Source organism: Petaurus breviceps, unplaced genomic scaffold, assembly GCF_028583685.1.
Source record: "Petaurus breviceps papuanus isolate PSGF00001 unplaced genomic scaffold, PetGlider_PUasm1.0 47, whole genome shotgun sequence".
Classification (NCBI taxonomy): Eukaryota; Metazoa; Chordata; class Mammalia; order Diprotodontia; family Petauridae; genus Petaurus; species Petaurus breviceps.
This window is the reverse complement of record NW_027186349.1, coordinates 5,110,015-5,126,102: the sequence shown is the minus strand read 5'-3', so window position 1 is coordinate 5,126,102 and position 16,088 is coordinate 5,110,015. Positions and strand designations below refer to the sequence as shown.

Here is a 16,088-nt window from a genome sequence, read left to right as displayed (position 1 = left end):
TGTGCCCTACAGGCAATAGGAAGGGGGGGAGGGGTGGAAGGAAAGAGGAGGTGGTTAGAAAGGAGGGAAGAAGTAGTAAGGGGGAAGGGTAGGAAAAGTTAGGGGGGTTGATAGCAAGGGAATACTGAGGGAGGCATTGTTCAAAAGGAAAACTCTTAAGGAGGGGAAGGGAGAAGGGATAAATAAAAGCATAAACAGGGGAGGGAATGGAATGAAGGGAAAGACACAGAAAGCAATCATAACTGTGAATGTGAATGGGATGAACTCTCCCATAAAAAGGAGGCAGATAGCAGAATGGATTAAAAAACATAATCCTACAATATGCTGTCTACAAGAAACACATTTGAAACAGAGATACACAGAGACTCCAACTTCTGTGATAAGAACTCACTATTTGACAAAAACTGTTGGGAAACTGGGAAATGGTATGGCAGAAACTGGGCATAGTACAATATCTTACACTGTATACCAAAATAAAGTCTAAATTAATGCATGATCTAGATATAAAGGCTGATACTGTAATCTATCTGGCAGAGCATGGAATAGCTTACCTGTCAGATTTATGGAGTAGGGAAGAATTTATGTCCAAACAAGAGATAGAGAGCCTTATGAAATGCAAAATGGATAACTTTGATTCCATTAAACTGAAAAGTTTTGTACATAAAGTGAATGTAACCAAGATTAGGAGGGAAGTGGAAAATTGGGAAAGAATTTTTACAACCAGTGTCCCTGATAAAGGACTCATTCCTAAAATATACAGAGAACTGAGTCAAAACTCTCAGAATACAAATCATTCCCCAATTGATAGTCAAAGAATATGAAAAGGCAGTTTTTAGAGGAAGAAATTAAAGACATCTATAAGTATATGAAAAAAAATTCTCTAAATAACTATTGAGTAGAGAAATGAAAATCTGAACAACTCTGTGGTACTACATTTTACCAGTCAGATTGACTACAAAACAGGAAAATGATTAATGCTGGAGAGAATGTGGAAAAAACTGGAACATTAATGCATTGTTGATGGAATTGTGAACTCATTCAACCATTCTGGAGAATAATTTGGAGCTATGCCCAAAGAGCTACAAAAATGTGCATATGCTTTGACCCAGCAATACCACTTATAGGACTGTATCCCAAAAAGGTCATCCAAGTGGGAGGAGGACGCATATGTACAAAAGTCTTTAGAGCAGCTATTTTTGTGGTGGCAAAGAATTGGAAATCAAGGGGATGTCCATCCATTGGGGAATGGCTAAAAAAGTTGTGGCATATGAATGTAATGGAATAATATTGTGCTATAAGAAATGAGGAACAGACAGATTCCATAATTACCTGGAGAGATTTATATAAACTAATTCTGAGTAAGGAGAACAGAACCAGGAGAACTTTGTACACAATTACCAACACATCGTATCTGTGAAGACTAAATTTGATAATCTGGACACCTTTCAGCAATACAAGGTTATTAGACAACTCTAAAGGTCTCATGATGGAAAGGGATATCCACATTCAGAGAAAAGAACTACAGAGTCTGAATGCAGATTGAAGCAAACTACTTGCTCTCTCTCTTTTGTGCTTTGTTCCTTCTTTCTGGTTGTTCACTTTGTTGGTTATAACTCTTCTTTACAACTTGACTGATGTTTAATATGAAGGTATTTGTAGAACCTATATTGAATTGCATGCTTCCATGGTGGGAGGAGAGAGGAAAGGAAGAGGGAGAAAATTTGGAAGTCAAAGGGAATATTGTAAAGCAAATAAATTTAAATTAAAAAAAAAGAAAGGGAAGGGGTTTTGAACAAGACAGTGTTCCAACTCTGAATTCCAAGATTCCCCCTTCCAACTCTAAATCCCAAGATCTTACTAATAAAAAATAAATCTCTACCACTGTTGGAACTAGTTTTATTGACTTTCTCTGACTAAAAATAATTAAAGCAATCTTCCCAAGCACTAAACTCCTGACAATTATCTATAATGGGGCTGTAGTTTAGTTGTTCTACTCATCACAAGTCACACTTCAATAGGTTTGAAACACCCTAAATGCTTCTTTGCATAGATATGCTCATGCCAATACTCTGCCCCTAAATTTTTCAGTTGCTCTCTATTACCTCCCAAGTAAAGTACAATTCCTTTCTTTTCCTTAGCATTGAAAGTCAGCCATGATTTTGTACTATTCTACTATTCTAAACCTCTCACTTTCTTTTCTATGAATTCTATAATTCAGTTAAAGTACACATTTGTTTCTTCCCAAGTATAGAGGAAGGTCCCCTGCATCTGATTGTAGTGTTTTGTTGTTGTTTTCCTGTTCCCTACTCCCAAAATATTTCATTTCATTATTATGGGGTGCTTGGGAGCTTGTGCTTGGACCCCACTTCCAAGATCACATTTGTCCATAGCCTCAAAACACTATACCTGACAGTTTTCTTTCCAGCCTAAGGACACTATGGCTAGTAAAAACTCATGAGTGGGCCACAGTGAGGCAAACTATCTTTCCTTGTTACAAGAACATGCTGACCTCTGTAGAATTTAACTTGTATGACCAGGACTATCTTTTATAAGCAGAATTGTCATGTATTGATTCCCACAGTTATCCTATACAATCCAGAAGTTAAGCTATAGATGTCAACTCTGAAAGCTATATTGCTACAGACATAACAGACCAAGAAGACACCCTGTAGGACCCCCAATCCCTGCCCCCTGGGTTTCCAGTAGCAAACGATGACTGTAACCAAGGTTGTATGTTATCATCTAACTAGCATACTTGCCACATACTCCACTACTTTTTCCATATAAACTTTAGGATCATTTCTGTTAGGTTGCAAGTTCCCTAAGTAGTACTGCCTGCCATATTGGTGTTATAATAGAACTTTGCCAACTTGACTTAAAGAATGCTTGAATTTGTGAATTCATTCCAGACCACCTCTCCTGTACTTCAGTCCTTGAGGGGTCCTGGACCCCTTAAACCACATCAATTCCTGTTCTTATCTGTATATTCTTTCCCTGAAATCTTCCCTTAGTGTCCCTGCCTGGACTCAGGCAGATGTAAGTTTAAATCTGGCTTCAGGAACTTACTTGCTGGATGATCCTGGGCAAGTCACCTAAAGTGTATCTTACTCTGTTTCTTTAAATGAAGAATCAGGATTACAATAGCACCTGTTCCTTAGGCTTATTCTTATAAGGATCAAATATGGTAGTATTTCCAAAGAGAGTCCCTCTCCTTCCCTTTCCTAAGTGAGTAATCATCTTCAGATCTCACACAGAACTAACTCTTTGTTGTGCTGAGGGGTGTTCTGGGCAGTGTTAAATGAGTGGTTGTTGAAATAGAGAGAGAGATTGAACTATCTATATATACATTTGTATATTGTATGTATGTGTTTATGTATGGATATATGCATTTATAGCCATATATTCCAAATATATGTGTATATATTGCAGATGTGTCTATTCCCCTCACCCCCACATTGTAATTTCCTTGAGGACAGGGGGACCAGAATTGTTTGTTTTTATTTGTATGTGTATCTCCAGCAGTTAGCACAGAGCCCTGCATATAATAAATGCTAAATAAATGTTTATTGATTCTTTAACTGAATGAATAGATTGATAAGTGCTTACTACATGCAAAGAACTTTTGCTAAGTGCTGGGAAAACAAACAAACAAATAATAACAAGAACAGCAACAACAAGATAGTCCCTGCTATCAAGTAGCTAATATTCACATGAGGGAATATGACTCATATAGCTGATTTCAACGCTAAGAATGATGGAAAGACCCTGTGGCAATGCATCTCCTTTAATGTCATTTGATAACATAATGATATTAGCAATGTCACTGATAAAATCATAACTATTTTGATCATGAACCTTTTGACAGTTGCAAGGATTTTAGGGACAAGAATTTTCATTTCTGGGTCTTTGGTAGATGTAGATGAGGAGGTAGGGACAGCATCACCTATAAAGGCAGTTGACAGATCACATATCTACAAGAGTGATATAGACCATTCCGACAGCTACAGGGATTTAGGTATTAAAAGGAAGCAGGGTTCATGGTCTGGAAGGCATTGCTCTTCCAGAGTGTTTTGCATTTAGCTACCTGGTGTCACATAGAGTAACTTCACTGCGGCCTTGGTTCTGAACATGCAATATGTGCACTTTGCACCGTGCATGTTGTCATAACACTTTATTCCAAAGAATGCTGCCAGAAACACCTTGGCTCAGATTTGAGAGTACTGAATATTATGAATTGCAGTATTTTTATGTAGATACGAAATCATTAAATGAATTTTGGCTTGAGATTAGGACAAAATTTCCAACAATTTCTAAAATGGCCTTAAACATACTTCTGCTATTTTGTATTTATGCAAAGCACCATTCTCAGCACTGCCGATTTTAAAATCAAAGTATCGATCAACTCTGAAAATTGTTGAAGATGCTCTGTGTCCTGAAGCATCACATATTCTACCAAGATTTAATTCTGTATATAAAAAATAAACAACCACATACTTTTGTCTTTAATAAATGGTAAAATTATATGTATATCAAAGAATTGTTTTAAAATAATTTCATGATTTATTATCAGTTTGATTTATATACCTATTTTACATATATACAAGGGGTTGCATATAAATTTCTTGGGCAAAAAGGGGGTGTGAGTGGAAAAAATTTAAGAAGCCCTGGATTACTGGTTAGTGTTGACAGTGGTGGCAGTTATCCAGAAAGTTTACTTCCTTCAATGGTGGAGTTCATGCTGGACTGTAATTCTTGTAACTCTTGGACTCAGCCAAGAAACATTAAGTAAGCTCTTACCAGATGCTAGGAAATGTGCTAAGAGTTGGGGATACATAAAATGTAGACATGTTCAACTAGTATAGTATTTTGTATATTTATATTTTAAATTAGTATATATTTTGCTAGGACTCTGGGTCCTGGACTCTCCACTGGAGAGCTTTGGTTTTGCTTCTGTTTAAAAAAAATTAAATACATTTGTCTGGATGTCTTTTTTTTTTACATCATCATAATTATCCCTGGTATCCCTCCCTCGCCCTCACAGATACACATCTCATATAACAAGCAGTATTTTTCTATTAGGGTTTGAAGAAAGATAGTGATAAAGTTGGTAGTGGTGATTTGACTCACGTGGCTCATGTCATTTCCTATTTCTGTTTCAGAATGATCTGGAGATTGTGAACTTCTATGCTGGGGAAGAGGTTCCTATTCTATTAAACCAAGAATTAATACACAGCACTGTATCAGGTGATTTTCTTTTCAATTCCAAGGAACAAATCCCAGAAATCCCTCAACGCTACCAGAGTAAAGATTAAGCATGAACTAAAATTCAGATTGGAAACAAGAAGTAGATGAAGTGTACCTGTCATTAAGAATAGAATATATACTTGCATGTACAAACTATAGAGCTTGTTTATCAATATCCAAATCTGGTGCAGACAGTACAGATGGACATTGAGCTGGGTCCACAGTTATACAAGAGCAAGAAAGTAGACTTGATTGTCTTCAGGAAAAAGAAAAGCTTCTTTAATGCTCCCCAATCATCTTGTTAAATGAAATGCTCTTATTTTAAGGCCCTACATTCTACTAGTGCTGTTATACATCAGCTAAATACATAATAGTAACAAAGAATTTAAAAAAATGAATATCACATAGAGAGCAATGGGAAGGTACATAGTAGGTGTGAGGAAGAGCAACATAACCAATAGGGAAGATGGCTTAAGAGATGGGTAAAAAGATGACATCAGGTAACTGTTGGACAAGAAGAGAATGCAGGCATATCATGTGACATGGGACAACAGTTAAGAAAAAAGTTTGTTCCACCAGTTCTCTTATAATGTCAGAAGAAATCAAGGAAGGCCTCAAGCATGTTGAATGGTGAACTTGTAGGAAAACATTGACACTGGGAAGGCATGGACAGGGTGTAATCTATACCACTGAAGAGAATATTCAAATAGATAAGGAATAGATCCATTTGAAAATTGAGAATTTCTGTGTATATTATATTATACATATACAAATGTACATATATATTAAAATCATACATTTTTAGTTTGCTAATATTTTCATCTTAATTCTTAAATACATTTTTATGTAAATAAGAGGATAACTTTAGGAAGAACTTCAGCAGCTACAAATCAAACACCACGAGATAAATGGAAGTACAAATAAGCTAAGCAAAAAAGCCTTTCCTAAAGCAGGGCAGAACAGGGTGCGCAAGGATTATAAGATAAGTAAAATGAGAAGCAAGATTAGTAGAAGGAAGGGACATTTTCAAATGCTCTGCTTGAAGGTGGCAACAATTACATTTAAAGAATGGGTAGAATTTTAAAGTCAACTTTAGGGAGGGAGAAGAGAGAGAAATTCTAAAGAGAGAGCAATGTGAGCAAAGGGCCTAGTGGTAAGAATATACTGCATTTATGCAAGGATGGCAAGTGACTGCTCAAACGAAAATTGCAAAAGAATGCTTATAGCACTTCCAACATCTTTTTGCAAATTATTAGTAATAATGTATTAGCTATGCTGCATTAACTTTCATGCTAATGTGTTGTATATAATTTTACTTTTAAATTATATAATGCTCAATTAGCTAGGATTTTATTTAAGGTAAAAAATGTTACTTGCTTATTGAGTTTTGAATATGGATATATCCTTGGAAAACAAAGGAAATCCTTACTGAGAAGAAATCTGGCAAATATGCTCTTTTTTCTTCTTTGCTCTAATCCCTCAATTATTTACAAAATCCTCCAGCCAGTGCCACAAATCCATGATATCCCTGTGTGCTAGACTGCATATTTGGTCTGATTTGGCTGCCAAGTTTTGGGAGAAAAAAAATCTATTGGTCCCTCATCATTTTATTTATCTTTCCATTTATAAAAAGTACTGAACACGCTGAAGGGGTACATAATCATCATTGTAGTGAACAAAACATAGTGACCAACGTCAATAAAACAAACTCTTATCATAAAGCCAGATGCTAACTGGTAAAAGGTCAAGAAAAATATCAGGGGTGGCCAGGTGGTACAGTGAGTAAGAGCACCAGCCCCAGAGTCAGGATGACCTGGGATCGAATCCAGACTCAGACACTTAGCACCCACCCAGAAACACCTGGCCGTGTAACCTTGAGCAAGTCACATAACCCCAATTGCTTAGGGGCAGCCAAGTGGTGCAGTGAGTAAGAGCACTGGCCCCAGGGTTGGGATGATCTGGGATGGAATTCAGGCTCTGATACTTAGCACCACACCCAGAAATAAATGGCATGTGACCTTGAGCAAGTTACTTAATCCCAACTGCTTTAAAAAAAAAGAAAGAAAAATATCAAAGGCAGAAAAAGAAAAATTATGACTACATTGAAAATCAAATTTAAGGCCTTCATCAATAGTCTAAGCAAATGTAGTCATAGAGTATATAGATCTCTAACTAAGGATTTAGAAAAGGGTAACCAAGTTCTCAAAGATATTGGAGGTAGTAAATTAAAATAATTTATTTCAAATAAAGCAGTTCTCCAATACTGAACTTACCATCATATTTAATAATCTGTTACAGATGACAGCATTCCACTTGAATTTTTTTTAGTAAATATAAAAACTATTTTGAGTTATTATTCTTCAGTTCCCATTGTTTCATGGTATACTTTGTAGAGAAAAGAGTTATACTTTTTTGAAGATTAAATAGTTTCTAGAAATTCAAACACTTATAGAAACACAAAGTAAAACTGTAGAAGGAAAATCATATTTTCTTTTACAATTTCCTGCCTTTTTATTCCATTACTCCTTACTTTAATATGAAATATAGAATTGGAGGTGGCCAGGTTGCTCAGCAAGTAAGAGCACTGGCTCCAGTGTCGGGACGACCTGAGGATCAAATCTGGGCTCAGATACTCAGCACCATACCCAGAAATAACTGGCCATGTAAATTGAGCAAGTTACTTAACCCTGATTGCTTTAAACAAAAAGAAATAGTAAAATTGAACATAATTATACTTGTGTGTAAATTATGTGTGTGAGAAATAAGGTAAGCATAGTGCAGAAATCCCTCAGGATGACTTAAATTCAAATTCTGGCTATTGCCACTTACAAACAGTATAACTTTAATTCACTCTATCTTGCTTTTCCTCAATTTTTTTTTATCTGTAAAATGGGAATGCTGGCCTACATAGTCTCTAAAGTCCCTTCACGCTTTAAGTCTAATATCTATGAATAGAACATACAAGTGAATCCTGGCCTATTACTTCATGCCTTTTTGAATAGTGACTTATGGGTCTAAGGCAGTATTGAGAGGAATCAGGGTGTTTCTATTCTGGCTCACTTATAAACATGTGACTGATAAGTTCTTTGATAAGACTTTAGATTAAGATAAGGACTTTAGATTGAGATAGGTCTCTACCTTGAAATACAGAAAACATGGGGAAAAAATTGAAGTATCATTAGCCTTATTCTATTTGATATTTTGATGTCATTATGGAAGAAGTTTATTCTAATAGGATAACCAGGGGAGGTGAAGCCAGGATGGCAGAGTAAAAGCAGGAACTTGCTTGAGCTCCTGCTCCAACCATCTCCAATATCTGTTTAAAAAAATGACTCTAAATGAATTTTAGAGCTACAGAACCCACAAAGTGACAGAGAGAAACAAATCTCCTGCTGAAGGTAGCCTGGCAGACCAAATAGGAAGGATCAATCACAGTGGGCTGGGAGTAGAGCACAGTCCCATGTGAGCCTGTAATGGTAATGGAATTTAAAGATGTATTTGTATTGGCTTGGTTTTTGGGTTGTGTAAAAACCCAGAGCTTGTGAATCTCACTTATGGGATGGACTTGTTGATGTGAAGAGAGGGGGCTGAACTGGAAGGAGATGGTGCTGTGGATTTAGAGAGAAGCCCAAGCAGAGAGAGGCCAGAAGAACTTTGGGGAGCCGCATCACATAGGCAGAGAGAGAGAAAATTGCCAGGGGCCAGAACTGTTGAGAGAGAGAACTGCCAGCCAAAGCCATGAGGACTGCTGAGGGCCAGTTGGAGTTGCCCAGGACTTTTGAGAACTGCCACACAGAGCTGCTGAGAACTGAGAAGGCATGACTATGGTGCCAGTATTTTTTATTTCTGTTTTTTATGTTACTTTGCCAGATTCATCTGCTGGTAAAGGACAGTGCTGTTGTTGCAGAAGTCCTGGAACCTTGCTCTTGGTTCAGAAGCCCTGAAGGAGGATTTTCTTGTTGTATGTTTACAGAAATCTTGGGGGAGGGTCTTGCTGATGTTTTCAGGGGTCCTGAGACTGCTCTGCAGGCAGAGAGTGAATTGATGAAGACACTGGCAATATATATTGTGGCTTTGTTAAGCTTTGCCTTCCCAGGAAAAGAGACTGCTGAGAACTTGCCTTGGGTCAAGATGAAGAAACAACCTCTCCTTCAATATTGAATGCAGTGATGATATTATAACCTTGTTGTGTAGATTGGCCTTTATGCTCTCCCCTGCCTCTTTGAGAGGGTTCTTGGTGGTCATGTATGGTTTTGTAATTCAGTTGTGATCCAGGGGTGAAAAACTTTTGACTTTTATACTTTGTGAGTGACCAAAGGAATGTACTTTGTTTATGATTGGAAAATAATCTCCAGTTGTATAGAAAGAAGGCTTTGTGATTGGCTAAATGAATGTACTTTCCAGGGGTGGAGTACATAGACCTTAGTACTTTGTGATTGAGTTGAGAACTTACTAAATGACTCAGTTGTCTTGTATTTTGATTTTGATTTTCTGTGAATGTTTTGCCTTAATCTGTCACTGAATAAATGGAGTTGTTATGCTCCTAATTTGAACCTGGAAGTTACTTGTGCTTGGCTTTACAGAGCCACACCAGGCCCAGATTCGTGACCAAGACCAGCTGGAGTAGACATAAGGAAAGTGAATCACCAGGAGCTGTGGCAGTTTTCAGACTTCTCAACCCATAAATGCCAAAGAGAAAGTACAAGGTCAGTAAATTCTGTTGGAACTGGGACAGCAGCTTCATGTGGCTGCCTCCAGAGCTCCTGGCCTTCAGTTCATAGGAAAAACAAGTAACCATTCTGAGGGTAATCACTCTTGCTTTGACCTGCTTAGATCTTGGTCACAGTCGTGAGTGGTGGTCCTGGAATGAGGAATACTAGGATGGCTGAGCTTGTGGAGGCTGTACAGACAGTTGCCCTCCTCATAGCTCTGAAAACAGTTCTGACAACAGCTGTGAAAACCTCAGAGATTTGGGAAACAGCTCTTTCTACTCTGGAAGCAGAGTTCTACCATGGCAAAGAACTCAAAAGTCAAGCAATTGGCTGCCAAGACAAGCAAACAGAAGAAGAATATTTTTTTTGGGGGGAAAGGGTATCAAAACATTGAACCAGAAGAAGAAAATGAAATCAAAACTCCTACATTAAAAGCCTCCAAGAAAAATATGAATTAGTTGCAGGCAATGGAGGAACTCAAGAAGGATTTTGAAAATCAAGAAAGAGAAGTGGAGAAAAAATTGGGAAGAGATATGATAATGATACAAGAAAATCATGAAAAACAAACCAACCACATGCTAAAGGAGACCTCTAAAAATACTGAAGAAAATAACACCTTAAAAAAATAGACTAACCCAAATGGCAAAGAAGCCCAAAAAGTCAATGAGGAGAAGAATGTCTTAAAAAGCAGATTTGGCCAGATGGAAAAGAAAATTCATAAATTCACTGAAGAGAATATTTTTTAAATTTATTTTTTGTTTTCAATGTTCATTTCCACAAGATTTTGAGTTATAAATTTTATCCCTGTCTTTCCCCTACCCCCCACCCCAGGATAAAAAGCATACTGAATACCCCTTTCCCCAATCTGCTTTCTTTTATATCCTTTCCCATCCCCTCTCTAACTTTCTACTAGGGAAAGATGGATTTCTATACCCCAGTGCCTGTATATTTTATTTCCCAGTTGCATTTAAAAAGACATTTTTTTAACCTTTGTTTTTTAAAACTTTGATTTCCAGATTCTTTCCCTTCTTCTCTCCTTACCCACCCTCACTGGGAAGATAAGCAATTTAATACAGGTTGTACATGTATAGTTATGTAAAATGTTTCCATAGTAGTTATATTATGAGAGACTAACTATATTTCCTTCCATCCTATCCTGCCCCCCCATTCTGTTTTCTACTTTGTACAAATGTGTGCTTCTAACTGCCTCTCTCCCAATCTGACCTCCCTTCTATCATCCCCTCTCTTGTCCCCTTCCTCCCTACTTTCCTATAGGGTAAGATACCCAAATTAGTGTGTATGTTTTGCCTCCTTAAGCCAAATTCAATGAGAGTAAGTTTGACCCACTGAGATTAATGCTTTCAAAATTAGATTGAAGCAAATGAAAGCTAATGACTTTGTGAGAAATCAAGGTAGTATAAAAGAGATGCAAACAAATGAAAAAATAGAAGGCAATGTGAAATATCTCACTGGAAAAACCTCTGACCTGGAAAATAGATCCAGGAGAGATAATTTTAAAATTATTTGAATGCCTGAAAGCCATGTTCAAAAAAAGAGCCTGGAAATCATCCTTCAAGAAATTCTCAAGCAAAATTGCCTGGATATTCTAGAATCAGAGGGTAAAATAAGAATTGAAAGAATTCATCTATTGCCTCTTGAAAAAGATTCCAAAAAGAAAACTCCTAGGGATATTTTAGCCAAATTCCAGAGTTCCCAGATCAAGGAGAAAAGAGTACAAGCAGTCAGGGAGAAATTATTTGAGTATTGTAGAAACACGATCAGGATAACACAAGATCTAGCAGCTTTTATATTAAAGGATAGAAGGGCTTGGGTTATGATATTCTGGAGGTCAAAGGAGCTTGGATTAAAACCAAAAATCACCTGCCCAGCAAAACTGAGCATAATACTTCAGGGGAAAATAAGAATATTCAATGAAATAGAAGATTTTCAAGCATTCTTGATGAAAAAAAACAGAACTGAACAGAAAATTTGAATTTCACATACAAGAAGGAAGAGAAGCATGAGAAGGTAAGCAGGAAAAAGAAATCATGAGGAACTTATTAAAGTTGAACTATTTACTTTCCTACATGGAAATATAATTGTAACTTATGAGACTTTTCTCAGTATGAGAATAGTTGAAGAGAATATAAATGTGTATGTTTGTGTGTATACATACATATATATGTATAAGAGTATGTATGTCTGTATAAATATATATGTGACTGTGTGTATATGTGTGTACATGTATACATAGACAGAGGGCACAGGATGAGTTGAATATGAAGGGTGACATCTAAAAAATAAAATTAAGAGGTGAGAGAGGAATATATTGGGAGAAGGAGAAAGGGAGAGTTAGAATAGGGTAAATTATCTCATATAAAAGAGGCAAAAGAAAATGTTACAATGGAGGGGAAGAGCAGGAAGGTGAAAGGGAATGGGTCAACTTTACTCCCATTGAATTTGGCTTAAGAAGGGAATAACATACACATTCAATTGAGTATCTTACCTTATAGGAAAGTGGGGCTGGGGGAAGAGTATAAGAGGGAGAATAATAGAAGGGAGATTGGGGGAGTGGGTAGTTAGAAACAAACACTTGTGAAAAGGAACAGGGTCAAAGGAGAAAATAGAATAATTGGGGGGGTGGAATAGGATGGAGAGAAATATAGTTAGTCTCTCACAAAATAACTACTGTGGAAAAGTTTTGCATAACTACACATGTACAACCCATATTGAATTACTCGTCTTTCCAGTGGGGGTGGGTAAGGAGGGAAGAAGGGAAAGAATCTGAAAATCAAATTTTAAAAAATGTTTTATATATATATATATAAAAAACGTTTTATATATATATATATTTTTTTTTTTTTTTTACATGGAACTGGGAAATAAGATATATAGACCCTGGGATATAGAAATCCATCTTGCCCTACTAGAAAGTAAGGGGGGAATAGGAGGATATAAGAGAGAACAGAGTGGAGGAAGTAGCATTCAGTAGGCTCACTATCTTGGGGTGGGAGTAGGGGAAAGATGGGGAGAAAATTTGTAACTCAAAATCTTGGGGAAATGAATGTTGAAAACTAAAAATAAATAAATAAATTTAATAGGATAACCAAGGATCTGTCTTTGACCAATTCATTATTTTTTTTTTGGGTGACCATAGAATTTAGAAGTAGGAGAGATATCTCACCCCGTCCCGGTTTTTATGGATGAGGAAAATGAGACCCAGTGATTACATAGATATTAAGTACAAGGGTCTTGCTTCAAGTCCTTGTCTTCTAATTAAAAGTCTAGTCACCTTCCAACTATACCACATGGCATAGACAGCATGCTTACCAAACTGGGATGGGGGTGGATGGACGACTGGGAAGGAAAGATACCTAATAGGCTAAGGAACACAGAGAATATCCAAAAAAGAAGCCTGAGAGGTTAGCTCAATGGACTGCATGAAATATAATGCAATTTCTTTGATTCACTTCTTCTATGAAAATAACTCATAAAACTAAAGTGAAATTGAATAAAGAACAATGCAAGATCATAGACCTAGGTTTAAAATCTTAGTAGCTCAACATACAGAAAGCAAAGAGTAGAACCAGTCCATTAAAAAAAAAAGGAGAACAGAACTGGAAACTGGGGATTTTAGTTGTGTGAATGTTTAATATGAGTCAGAACTATATATATATATATAAAGAGTGCAATATTAGGTTGCATTAAATAGTAAAGAGGACAGGTGTCACAATAACTGAAAGAACTGGGGAAGCTGAGTTTCAAGGAATGTAATGGAAGGGAAGGGTCAAATTTATAATACTTGGGCTCAGTAGGCAAAATTAATATTAATGGATTGAAGTTTCAGAGAGATTTTGACATGGCAAAAAATATTTTCTAATAAGTTGAGCTAAGACTACTTTGTACTGCTTTGTAAGTTAGTGACTTCCCTATTAAGAGATGTTTTCAGGAAGAGGAGACAATCACTCTTTGAAGCCATTGAAGACACAGGAGGAGATAAGTGTTATAGTGGATATGATACCGCACCAGGAGCCAGCAAGAATTCACTTGAAATCTAGGCTCACACACTTACTAGTTGTGTGACCATGTGCAAGTCATTCAACTTCAATCAATTTCAGTTTCCACAGTGGTAAAATGGGAATAATAATAGCATTACCTCCTGGGCTTACTATGGAGACAAAATGAGATAGTATTTGCAAATCAGTTTTGAAACCTTAAAGCTTTGTATAAATATTAGCAATGTTATTGAAATCTAGATTAACCATTATGATCTCCTATGAGATTGTAAGGAGCCTATGAGACTCCTTAGAATTCTAAGATTCCATGATTGCATGAGTTCTAATTTCAGTTTTTGTTTTACATCCACTATGCAATGATGAATACAGCTGCACTGAAATCCTAGTCAGAATGGTAACTAGGACAAGACCATATCAGCACTATTCCAAGGCAATGAAATTTAGATGGGAGCTGGAGGCACTTGATTTCCTTTCCTAATATGGACACAGCTGAGCTCAGAATACTTGATTTAGAGTCAGAGCACCTTCCTTGCTTTGAATTCTAGCCCTCCCAAGAGCAAGGAGTTTTGGGAAATCATTTAGCCTCTCTGGTCCTCAGTTTTCTCATCTCTAAAATGAGAGCATTTTACTAGATAGCTTCTAAAGTCTTTTGCAGTTTTAATCCATGAATTATCAAATCATTTATTAAATGCTTACTATGTGCCATGCACTGTACCAAGTGCTAATGACACAAAAAAAAAAAGGCAAAAGACATCTCTGTTCTCAAAAATCTCACAGTCTAATAGGGAAAGTAAAATAAATACACACACAAATAAATGTAAAAACAAGCTATACATAGGGTAAATAATTAAAATATAGGAATCATTAGAATTAAGAGAGTTGGAAAAGATTTCCCTAAATTTATGAGATTATGATCGATGATTCAATGATAGTAAAAATAATCAATTAAAATGGGGAACTGGTGTGTTTCTTCCCACCCTTCATGTCTAGGACCATATGTCAGCTGAACACCTTCCTAGCTGCTTCATCCTGCTCTTCTCTATCTCAAAACATCTTTCCCAGTAATGGCCTAAAAGTATTGTGTTGACTGCCACCCTCAGGTCAGAATCCTGAGGACTGTGCCCCTTCTCAAATGAATTTCCCCTAAGTGCCAACATTGCCAGTTACAGCTCTGATTCTAGAAATTGTTTTCTGGGATAAATCTGAGGGCCAATGCCCTAGGGGAAATGGAGATATAGGTATGATGTTGAGATAGCCCTCCCTCACCAAAACCACCCCTCTTCCACACATATATATCTTTGTAGTGGAAAGTCCATTTCTGATGTTATTACAAGTTCCAAAATTACCAAATTTGTAATAAAGACTTTATAGTTTTCTGTGTGGCTAGGTGGCACAGTGAATAGAGCACCGGCACTGGAGTCTGGAGGACCTGAGTTTAAATGCAGCGTCAGACACTTAAAACACACACAAAAAACAAACTAGCTGTGTGAACTTGGGCAAGTCACTTAAGCCCAATTGCCCTACATTTCCAGCTCCAAACAGCAAAAAAAAGAGGAGTTTATACTTTTACAAAATAGTTGATACCTTTCCTCATAACTGATATGTTATGTGTGTGTGTGTGTGTGTGAGCGATTTAGTACAGGTACCACTGTGCACAATTCACAAGTGGAGATTAAGTTATCTGATCCAAATCACAAAGAGTTTTTTTTTTCCTATAATAGAGACTGTATTAAAACCCAGGTCTCCTGCCTATAATTAATTTTCCTTCTACTATATCAGAATTTGTGGCTCCATTATAAGTATCACTTTTTAAGTAAAACTGGACTCTGCTTAACTTGTATTAATAGTAAACACTGCTCTGAAGAAAGATAAATTACCTAATTGTTTAATAATATTCTTTTGATATGGTAAAACAAAATCTCAATGTTTTTCTCTTACAAATTCAATATTTTAAAATATGTAATGCATCAGCATTTTAAATACCATTCCATCACTGGCATGGGGAACATGAGTGTATTCACAGAGTATTCTCATCAGAAATTTAATGAAAAATACTTAAAATTTTGGAATCCAATATCCTTTGTTATGAATTCAGATTTTCTAGTTCCAAATAAAT

The 16,088-nt window shown here is 36.6% G+C and overlaps 1 protein-coding gene across 2 annotated transcripts in view; it reads right to left on the bottom strand.

Annotated features, from left to right (window-relative positions):
* CDH18 (cadherin 18) overlaps positions 1 to 16,088 on the bottom strand; it is a 1,599,127-nt gene that overhangs the window by 440,693 nt on the left and 1,142,346 nt on the right. The window lies entirely within an intron of this gene.